General features: G+C 40.0%; 1 long non-coding RNA gene across 1 annotated transcript; it reads right to left on the bottom strand.

The window, feature by feature from the left end:
* Positions 1-6,073: 6,073 nt before the first annotated feature.
* LOC132185042 (uncharacterized) lies at positions 6,074-7,932 on the bottom strand. Its single transcript, XR_009440611.1, has 2 exons — positions 6,714-7,932; positions 6,074-6,522 (listed from the first exon to the last, which is right to left on the bottom strand). It is a non-coding gene; the product is annotated as an uncharacterized LOC132185042 (long non-coding RNA).
* Between the last annotated feature and the right edge of the window lie 3,997 nt (positions 7,933-11,929).

Genomic DNA, 11,929 nt, shown 5'->3' with positions numbered 1-11,929 from the left:
AAAGACGTATTGTAGCACCTTCTAGCAACAATTTGGTCCCCTCTAACCTCTCCGACCCCTTCAATGGTTGGGAATTTCATTTTCAAGTGATAGGTGAAAGTGACTGCCTTCAGTTGATTCAAGGCCGGGCGACTGATGATCATATTGTAAGCCGATGGTCGATCAATGACCAAAAAATTCACCATGATAGTGGATTGTCTAGGAGCAGTCCCTGCTGTAACTGGAAGAGAAATCAACCCAATGGGTTGGACATGCTCACCTGCAAATCCTATCAACGATGACAAGAAAGGTTTCAACTTCTCTCGGCCAATGCCCAATTGTTGAACAACTGTCCAATAAATAATATCAGCCGAGCTTCCATTGTCTATTAAGACTCGGTGAACGGCATGGTTAGCTACCGTCAGAATTATCACCAAAGCATCATGTGGCATCGAGACTTCTTTCATATCTTCCTCCGAAAATGTTAGAACACTTGGTTCTCTCTTCTGAATCTTGGAGGGTTTTTCCAGCGCGAAGATTTCTTCTATTCTAGCCTACTTGGCGTAAGCCTTCCTTGCCGAGCTTGATTCTCCTCCGCTAGCCAGACCTCCTGAGATGGTGCAAATCTCGCCAATGATAGCTTGGTTCTGAGGATTTTGCTGCTGATTTTGCGAAACCCTCGGCTCATCACGCCTCTGCCTCTGGTTGCGTGACAGATCATCATTCTGACCCGAATGTTGTCCCTGTCCACCTTGAATGTTCTTTCCTTTGCTATTCTCTTCGGCCAAGAAATTTAGCAACTTCCCATTTCTCAGAAATTTTTCAATCTCGAACCGAAGACTGATACAATCCTCGGTTTGATGCCCATGATCATTATGATACTCGCAAAATTTCTGAGTACTGCGGCGCTGGGGAGGAGATTTCATCCTTCCTAGCCATCGGAAGTTCGGGTCCTTTTTAATCTCCATGAACACCTTATAAACAGTTGTATTCAAAGGTGTCCATCCCACATACTGTTGATGCTGGTTCGGACGAGGCAGCAAACCGACATTTTTATCCTGAATCTTAGGATCTTGGCCGTCCTTCTTCTTCTTTTCGATTATAACTCTCGGTTTTGTCATAACTGGATCAGCAGCAGATTTTCTCTCGGCAGCTTTAGATTTCAGCAACGCCGAGATAGTCTCTTCCTGGTTGATGAATTCCTCGGCCTTGCTGTTAAATTGTCGTAAAGTTCCCGTCTTTGGCCTTTTGGACAACTCGGCCATTAGAGGCCCTTCAGTCTGTATACCGTGCATCAACGCTGATAGAATGGTTTGCTCGTCAGTACTCTCCACTGTCAACTTTTCTCGATTGAATCGCGACAAATAATCTTTCAAAGATTCGTCTTTTCCCTGCATGAGAGATAATAAATATGTCGGGTTCTTCTTTCTTCTTCTAGCGGCAAGAAATTGACCCAGGAACTGCTGTCCAAGATAATCAAAACTATCAACAGATTTAGGGTTCAGACTTCCGAACCACTCCTTTGCAACTCCCTTCAAAGTTAAAGGGAAAGCTCGGCAAGCAATTTCGTCAGGAGTTTCATGAAGGATGATATGAGGTCGGAAACTCTCCATGTGGTCGAAAGGATCTCCACTTCCATCATACTCGCCAATCCGAGGAACCTTAAAATTACCTGGCATGGGGAACCTCATTACCCGGTCAGTAAAAGGTAGGTTGGTGTACTGCATTAGATCCTCGGTAGCAGACCAATTTTCTCTATTCTCAATTAGGAAAGCCATCTTTTTGAACTTCTGCTGAAGATCTTTAACGTCTTTGTGCACGGCAGCCTCTACAGGTTTATCAAGATATGACCGAACATAACGGGAATGGCTACACTGGGAATTGCCATGATGTGTTTTGGCGTGACTAGACTCGCCATGGCGTGACTTGCCACCGAGCTGCGAATGCTTGGCTAGCTCTTGTTGGTGGGTGATAGACTTGGCCCGAACAGTATGTGGATTGCCTTGTATTGTACTTCCAGTGTCTGGTTGGGTTGACTGACGTCGGGCTGATGGTGGTGGATTCCTATGAGACTCTTCTCGTCTTCTCTTCTGTGTCGAGTCTTCTCTAGGAGGCAGCTTAGAGACGATTTCTTCATTCTGCTTCCTCATAGCCTCAACAGATTCGGCTATTCGCTTCATAAAATCCACCATGACAGCTGTTTGGGGATTTGGATCATATGAGGTTCCGGGTATATCTGTTTGGATGATTGGGATAAGATGAGGAGATGTGTCAGGGTGCGGAGGTGTGTTCACCATATCGGAATATAAGAGATTAGTAAGAACCGATAAAAACTCGTTCCCACAGACGGCGCCAAACTGTTGAAGCAATTTTCCGAATGATGACGTGGGAAAAGGGACCAGCACAATATGTGATTATCAAACATGGAGCTGAGAATGAGATAAGAAAAAGAGATCAAAGCTGCCGGCGTTGTCTGGCCTGTGTAAGCTCCGATGCCTAAGTTAGTCAAGTCGTTCAAAAGGAAGATGAACTGGAAGATTATATGCCAAGGAAAAGATAAGCAAGTATTTAAATCTGAGGGTCAAAAGAAGTTACCGAAATAATGAGAGGGGAGCCCCCTTTTATAGGCATCGAATTGTTCCTGTTCATCTAACACTGTGGACTTACCGAGAGTCCACGTGTTGACAATATACTAAAACAAGATATTTATTTCTGACATTCTAATATTTCCGAGAGTAATACTCGGTACCTACCTCAAGCTCGGTTGGCCGAGCTTGATAGCCGAGTGTCAACAATACAACCAAATAAAGCTGCCCTGCCGAACATGAGTTTGTTTTGAACAGTAAAAATGACCGAGTATGGGGAATGGGCCGGTAAATTAGAACTGAGCCCAAATAAGCCGAAATTTGACCCAACACAACTAATACAAGATAAAAGGAAAGTAAATCAAATGAATACAAGTTACAACTATTGTGAGATATATACAGTTGCAGACATTCATGTAAGGAATATAAATATTGTCACTAGTTGTCAATATGATATGGTGAATCCTCCTCTATCTCAACGTGATTCTTGATGGAAAGTGCTGGATGTGTGGGTGATTTGATTTGATATTGTATACTCTTATTGATGTCTTGTTGATTGCCCGAAATACCAATGCTTCTGTACTGATTTTTAGGAATACCTTTCACACCCCCCGCGAGCGCAAACTGATGGGGGGAACAACCGGCAGTTTGTCACGTAAGAAACAAAAGCGATCAGCGGTGTGTCCCTTGGTAAAAATATCAGCGACCTGATCCAAGGTAGAGAGATAGCGAAGTTGAATGTCATGGTTGGTAACCTTTTCACGGATAAAATGGACATCCACTTCAACATGTTTGGTGCGAGAGTGAGACACTTGGTTAGACGTGAGGGAAAGGGCGCCAAAATTATCATACCAAAGGACAGGAGGAGATGGGGGAGAGAGATTGTCAATTCTTTTAGAAGCATGCAAAGCCAGAACATTTCGGCAGTGGCATTGGCCATGGAGCGATACTCGGCTTCGGTGCTTGAGCGGGACACCATAGGTTGTTTCTTGGCAGACCAAGAGATTAAATTGGAGCCCAAGAAAAATACTGAAACCAGTCGTGGAGCAGCGGTCATCGGGGTTGCGAGTCCAATCTGAGTCACAAAAGGCATTGAGAGTAATGGCACCTTTGCGAAAATGAAGGCCAAAATCAATTGTGCCTTTCAAGTAACACAACACACGCTTGGCTGCTGTCCAGTGCACAGAAGTGGGAGTATGCATGTGCTGACATAGCTGATTTATAGAGTATGCAAGGTCTGTGCGTGTGGGAGTAACATATTGAAGAGCACCTACAACTTGCCGAAATTCAGTGGGGTTGGCTAGTGCATCACCATCAAATTTAGACATTTTAGAACCAGCAGTGCAAGGGGCTCGATAAGGCTTAGAGTCTGTCATTTGTGTACGAGTAAGCAGATCCATAGCATATTTGGACTGGCAGAGGTGAAGTCCAGTGGTGTCTCGGATAGCTTGAATGCCAAGAAAATAGCCAAGGGGCCCTAGGTCCTTCATTACGAAATCTGACTGTAAGTTTGTCAATAAGGCGTTGCATGGTGTCTAAATGATTCTTTGTGAGGATAATATCATCCACATAAACAAGAAGAAAATATGGACATTGTCAGTGTGATAAACAAATAAGGAATGGTCCACTTGAGAGCTACAAAACCCGATTTCCAGTAATGCATGAGAAAGTTTGGTGAACCAAGCTCTAGGGACCTGTTCTAGGCCATAGAGAGATTTGTGTAATCGACAAACATAGGTAGGGTTAGAGGGATCCACAAACCCTTGAGGTTGCTCCATATACAAGTCTAACACACCATGCAAGAAAGCGTTAGAAACATCTAGTTGCTTTATTTGCCAATTGAATTGCACTGCCAATGCCAATATTAAACTGATGGTTGTAGATTTGATAACAAGGCTGAATGTTTCATGGTAATCAACCCCACTCACCTGATCAAACCCCTTAGCAACAAGGCGAGGCTTAAACCTGTCAATACTGCCGTCAGGTTTTTGTTTAAGCTTAAACACCCATATGTTCCTTACCACATTTTGGTGCAGAGGCCTGGGGCATAGAGACCAGGTTTTGTTTGTCAACAAAGCATTGAATTCAAGTCGCATTGCATCAACTCATTCGGGTTTAGTGGCTGCCTGGTGGTATGTAGAGGGCTCAAGAGGGAGAGTAAGAGTGTGATAGGCGATAAGAGGATGTTTGATAGCTCGAAAGAGCTTAAAATCAAAAAATGATTTGGGTTTGAGATTACTTGTCTGGGAATGTGTAACAATGTGATGGGTAGGAGCAGTAGGTGCAACGGTAACTGGTGATGTATGGACACACAGTGGGCTGTCAAGAGGAGAAGAGGGACACGTAAGGTTGGGAAGAGATGGGGCAGTGACCTCCACGGTTGAAGTTAGATGTGATGGTGCAGTGGATGGAGCAAACGTGTCTTCGGGCATGGGTACTACAGCTGGTTTGTGGACAACGTGTGAGTTGAGAGGCAAAGTAGGGGAGCTGTCATGCAAAATAGGGGTGTGGCTTTACTGGAAAAAGGTTGAATGAGGATATGGTGGCTCACTGGAGGAGGCAGGCTTGTCTAGAGGCACGGGTACTACAGCTAAAAGGTTGGTGACGTGTGGGTTGGAATGTAATATAGGTGGGCTGTTCTGCAAAGCGGAGGGATGGGTTTGCTACAATATTACAGCAGATGGAGGAGTGATAATGTGTGGGTGTGAAGTCAACAAAGGTGGGTCCAACGTAGGTGGGTTGTCTTGTAAATTATGGGAGTGGGTTTGCTGCAAAGTGGGCTGCATTGTAGGTATTGTAGGTATTGTAGGTGATGTTGTAGGTGATGGGAAAGAGGTGCCTAACAAATCAGTAGAGGGGTATGTAGAAACAAGTGGGGTATGCATAAAATTTGAAGGAAGAGGCATAGGATTACCTTTGGGAACCGTGACTGTGTAGGATCCTTGTGAGAGAGCCATGCCCTTGGTTAGAAATTGGGATTCATCAAAGACTACATTGTGTGAGAGGTACACTTTTTGAGATTGAGGATCAAGGCACCTATACCCACGCTGGTTTGCACCATTGCCTAAAAAAATGCAAGGTTTGCTTCTGAATGATAACTTATGTTGTGCATAAGACGAAGTAGTGGGTAACATAAACACCCAAAGGCTCTCAAGAAGGTATAATTTGGATGTTTCTTAAAAAGCTTAAAGAACGGTGTTTCATTGTGAATAACAATGGATGGTAGTCGATTAATGAGAAAGATGGAAGTCAAAAAGGAATCGACCCAATATTTATGAGGTAGACCTAATTGAGCCAAAAGGGTAAGGCCCATCTCCATAATATGTCTGTGTTTCCTCTCAGCAATACCATTTCGCTGAGAGGTATGTGGACATGTCAATCTATGAAAGATGCCATGACGGCTGAGAAAATATTTGAATTGAAGAAAGCAATATTCTCTACCATTGTCAAATTGAAAATATTTTATTTTGGTAGAGAATAAATTTTCAGTAAGCAATTTGAATTTGACAAAACATTAAAAGACATCACTTTTATTCATAATGGGATACAACCAGGTGTATCAGTTGTAGTCATCAATAAACAATACATAAAATTTGCATCCACTAAGTGACGGAACAGGAGATATCCAAACATCTAAGTGAATTATTTCTAAGGGAGTAGTGGAAACACGACTGGACTTAGAAAAAGGCAATTGCTTAAATTTTCCAAGTTGACATGACTCACAGACTCTAGATTTATTAAAAGACCCAACAAGAGGAATTTTCTAGTGATGAAGGAGATGCTGGAAAACAGGGGCTGATGGGTGTCCTAGCCTTTGATGCCAAACCATGTTGGTAGTTTTAACACCAAGAAGAGCTGCAAACCCCTTGAGTTTATTCATGAATTTTCTGTGGAGATGGATAGGGTAGAGCCCATTCTCACTCGGCCCCTGAAGCAGTACGGCTCCTGTCAAGTTGTCCTTCACAGTGAAATCAGAGTCAGTCGAAGCAAACCAACAATGATTATCCTTACAAAATTTATTTACGGAGAACAAATTGGCAGATGCAGATGGACAATGTAATATGTCTTTGAGAAGAAGAGATGTGGGGTTAGATGTTTAGTATGCTTGTGACTAAACAATTGAGGAACCAATGCTATGCATATCCAAACCTGAACTGTTGCCTACACCCACAGTGTCTGCTCCTGCAAATGGTTGAGTATCAGTGATGTTGGAGGAATCAATTGTCACATGAGTGTTGGCTCCAGAGTCAACTAACCAGTCTTGAGTTTCAAAATCGCCATTTGTGTGGGGAACCATTGCTGCTAGTTGTGTTGTGGATGCCTTCCTTGATAGGCATAGTCCATTCTGTGGTAGCAATCTAAAGCCCTATGACTGCTTTTCTCACAGATTTGGCATAGGAACCGTGGGGTTGGAGGAGCATTGAATGAGGAATTCCCATGGTGTGGAGCACTAAATGAGGAATTCCCATGGTGTGGTGTTGGTGGGCGATTTGGTGGGGAAGTGTGGTTACATGGAGAAAAATGGAAAGGACGTGATTGGCTATTTTGGTTTGGTCTTGAGGAAAATTTTGTTTTCCTAAAGTGGGTAGAATGGTGTGGATGGGAATGTGATTGGTTTGGTTTGTTGGCAAATAAGGCAAAAGGACCAGCTTCAGGCGTGAGAGTGTGCTGTTGGTTTTGAAGCAATATTTCATGACTTAACAATTCAGATTGAAAATCAAGAAAAGTCATTGCACGGTCACGTAAGGTGAATGCAGTAACAAAATAATTGAACATTGGATTTATTCCACTGATAATAAATAAGATGAGATCATCATCTTCAAGGGGCTTACCTACTGTAGATAATTCATGAGCCCATTGTTTAGCTTGATTCAAGTACTCAGTACACGACTTACTTCCCTACAGCAAGCTTTGCAACTGACGCTTGAGATTAGAGATGCATGATCTGGACTGGGCAGCAAACCTGGTTGCGAGGGCATTCCAGGCTAGTCGAGATGTGTTTAAACCATACATCAACGACACTAGAGAGGGAACTAAGGAGCATATGATGAGACTCAGCAGCTGTTGGTCTCTCCTCCGCCATGTAACATAGGCTGGATTCAGAATTTGAGCATCATCTATGGGGTTGGTGATGAGTTTGGGAGGACATGGATCTGTTCCATCAATTAATCCCTCAAGTTCGTAACCACAAAGAATGTGCTGGAATTGAGCAACCCATCCAAGGTAGTTGCAGGATCCTTTCGGTTTGATACCACCCAATTGTGTAACGTTGGGAAGCATAGGAGTGTAGGGGCAAATTTTAGTGATTGGGTTGGGGTTTTGAGAATATGCGGAACTAGAGCTAGAATCGGCCATGGATGAGCGTTGACTCTTAGGTGACTTTGATACCATGAAAATATAGGCAAACTGTTTTTGGTTGCTTGACCAAAACAGTGTTGTATTTCCCTTTATATAGAACAATACAGAAAGCCATCCAAATGGCAAGTTAACAACTACAATGGTAAGCGTACAACTAATACAAGATAAAATGAAAGTAAATCAAATGAATACAACTATTGTGAGATATATACAGCTGCAGACATTCACGTAAGGAATATAAATATTGTCACTAGTTGTCAATATGATATGGTGAATCCTCCTCTATCTCAACGTGATTCTTGATGGAAAGTGCTGGATGTGTGGGTGATTTGATTTGATATTGTATGCTCTTATTACTGTCTTGTTGATTGCCCGAGATACCTGTGTGCCAATTTTCAAGAATACCTTTAACACTTTGCTTTTTTTTTTTTTTTTGGTTACTGACTTTTTTATTCTCTAAAAACTATCTAACGGAGAAGTTAACGTTAACTTACTATTTTTTTTATTCTTTTATTCCAAGTCCGACGTGTCTCATTTTTGATGCTTGGATCCAAGCCACTAACTGGATATTCTCCATTCATTTAGGCGTGTTTGGCAAAAGGCTTGAAGTAAGAAGTTGACGGAAATTGTAGTGATGCAGATTTAATTGATGTGAGGAAAAAAAGTAAAAATGTTTTGTTACTTTTGTATAAAAAGTGAAAAAAAAAATTTGTTTTGTTGTGATTTTTTTATTTGAATAGTAATAAAAAGTAATTTATATGATGTAAAATGTAAGAATGTTTGAGTTAATTTTAAAAAGAATTTTTTGAATTTTTAGGTCTGGTCCGGCCCACTCCTTGGCCAAACACAGCCTAAATCCGGATCCCCCAATCTCGGCCATTTTTTATTCGCCCCTCTTTCAATCTTGGCCATTGCACTACTCCACACACGCTCCCCTTCATTTCAACCGTTGATTCATTGTGTTTTAATCTCATCCCTTCAAACCTCATCACCCACTCCCGGGTCCGGCATTAATTTTCACCGAGTACTCTGGCCACATGTCTTGTCCTTGGTCCTTGGGCCTTGTCTCTTCGTATTACACGGTCTTGGTCTTCCAGAGTTCCGATTACGAGAGTGAATCTCAACCGTTCCTTTCATAATTTTCGAATTAATTTTTCTCACAACTCTCCATGTTTTATGAGTTTCCCTCCACCGTTGGATCTCCTCAATTCATCCTAGATAAGTAAATTTTACTTTACGATAGAGATATGATAATCAACCACATCTGCACTTGCTTGTTGAAACACGTCCACCAATGGGACGGAATCACCTTGCTTTAACCAACCAAAAAGGCTAGCCCAATTGGCTGCCTTGTCAGCATCGTATGGTTGTTCTTTCTTTTCCGACCCGGTCCCTATTGAGATTACTAGAAAGCGGCGAAGGCCCATTGGGTTAATAGATGAGAAATCTGGATTTCCATCCATCACTTGTTTTGCTCACTTGGTTTATGGCAACTAATGTCTGGATATATATCATGATTCCAAAATATATATGAACAAATTTTAAGTAAGTCTCATCATTGTATTTTTATTTTGAATATTTTATGTAATAATATACATATATATTGTTGCCATATTTTATATAATTAATACGATTTTAGAATGAAATTAAGAATAATTTTTTGAAATTTTATCGCCCTAGGCGTGTGACCTTCGGAGGGAAGATTATTGCAAAAGGATCCAACTTCCATGCTTTAAATAAATGTACCAAACATCGGTTGTTAAAAAAATTAACAGTCCAAATTAACTCCGGTATCTGTTAGTAAAACGATAGGGTAAAATCTTAGCAAAAGATTGGTGACAGAACTCTTTACATACCCCCAACTCTTCAAACCTCGTCACCACTTTGGTGGATCCGTATTCCAATCCTCTGTGTCCATTTGAATTGGAGAGTAGCCAACACACCTAAGATTTCTACAAAGAAATTTATTTTTATGATTTTTTTTGTAGTTATTCTCTTGTCCTTTTACTTTTTAAAATCATCATTAAATCGGTAGGATCAACGTGTAGGACCCACATGAACACATATATCCAATAATAATTTTAAAAAACAAGATGGAAGAGTAACGGTGAAATGATATAGAGACATGTGATGCATCCTCAATAGGGGTTAATTGATCTTCACAATAACATAGAGAGTTACATTGAGCTTCCTTCACCTTAAAATTGCACGACAACAACTCACTAATCCATAAAATTAAGCTACCAAAACAAATAAAATGATTATAAGAGACACCGACAATCTATTGAAAAAAGAAATTCTAAACATCAGCAACCAAGTCGTTAGCTTCATCATTTTACAAAATATTAACTGTTACAACATAAACCATTTTATTAATCAACCTTAATTCGTCCAACCTCCAACGCCACTAGACAATGGCAGGAAACTCTGCATATAGGCATATGATAAACCCTAGCTAAGAGGCTAAGACCTCCTTAATTGGTCATTTTTCAGACACCCTAGACCTAGTGAGAGGAGATTGCTCTGGGACGTTTTGCCTCATTAGGGTAATCTAATATCTAATCTTTTGGTTTTTATAAATGTTTTACTGTTTTAATTAAGTTCACACTTATGTATGCTTAGATCTTTATTTTTTTTTTAAAAGGCGTGTGATTAAATATTAATGGGTTGTTTATATATAAATGAATTTTGTATGGAAGCATGAGGTATAAATTATAGATTTCGTATTCTATGTTGGCATGTCTTTTAAATAATTTAAATAATATAATACTTCGTACACTTTAGATGCACCAATTTTCAATTTTGACCATAAAATAGAGAGGATTAGTGGGTTGCAGTTGACTTAACTCATAAAAAATTCCAAAAAAAATAGAGAGGTACTAGGAATACTACACTTTCTATTACAAGTTTCTTACAAACTAACATGGTAGTTCACACGTTAACCACTAAAATGTTGATAGTTGCGTTGCTTTTCACATGAGATTTATCACATTTAAAACCTGAGATGGCAATCCACATGACGATTAACATGTCAGCCACTAAATTGTAAACAACCACATGAACTATCACGTGACACTCATTTCCTATTTGCATCCAACAAGGTTGCAGTCTTTGACCTACAACAGCAAATATTCATTTTTCCAAATCTGAAATGAGGAACTATAAAATAGTCACGAGGAATGCTCATGAGGCTTAACAAAATAATTTACCAAAAAAAAAAAAAAAAAAGTCTTACAAATTGATGTGGCACAATATAATTGAAAAACTCTTACAAAGTGACGTGACATGAGAAATTCAATCATGTAATGCCATGTCACTTTTTAAGAGTTTTTTTTGTAATTTTTTTTTATAAAAAAAAAAAAAAAAAAAAAAAAAAAAAAATCATTTCTCAATAGTCACATAAGAACTAAGCATGCATAAGTGCGAATTTAATCAAAGTTTTTCAGCATTCCCTTGAGGCCTTGTCATTGTTAACACTTGGAATATTAACATAATTCACAGGGATATGGTGTGTTTCTAAACATAAGTGAATCTACAAGCAACAGAGAAGTGGGTCAAGTCAAAAATCTCAAAAAGCAGTACATGATAGAGAAACTTCAATCCCCTCAATGAGTATAATATATTTTGTGAGAGGAGCTAAGGGAACACTTTGAAGCCACCAACCAGCACAACACATTTGGGGAATAGAACAGATTAAGGCCTCATTTGGTACCCAGAATGGATATTCCGTTAAGAAAATCCGAAAATGAATAGTTTTATTATTAGGTATGGAGGAAGGTGAAATAAAATAGTTATTTACATTTCTTAGTTTGGTGACAATACATGTGTTTTAATTGAAATTAAACCAAAATTATTAAAATAAAATAAAAAAAATAAAAAACTGAAAACCCTTGATTTCAGGGGGTGGCTGGCCACCTATAGCAATTCAACAACGTTTTTCAATTTTTTGTTTTAAAGGGTTGGAAATGTTGTCTACTCGTTAAAAAATAGCTATTCCTATAATAATT

Source organism: Corylus avellana, chromosome ca6 (genome assembly GCF_901000735.1).
Source record: "Corylus avellana chromosome ca6, CavTom2PMs-1.0".
Taxonomy (NCBI): Eukaryota; Viridiplantae; Streptophyta; class Magnoliopsida; order Fagales; family Betulaceae; genus Corylus; species Corylus avellana.
Note: the sequence above shows the minus strand (reverse complement) of the source record. Positions and strands in the feature narration are given on the sequence as shown.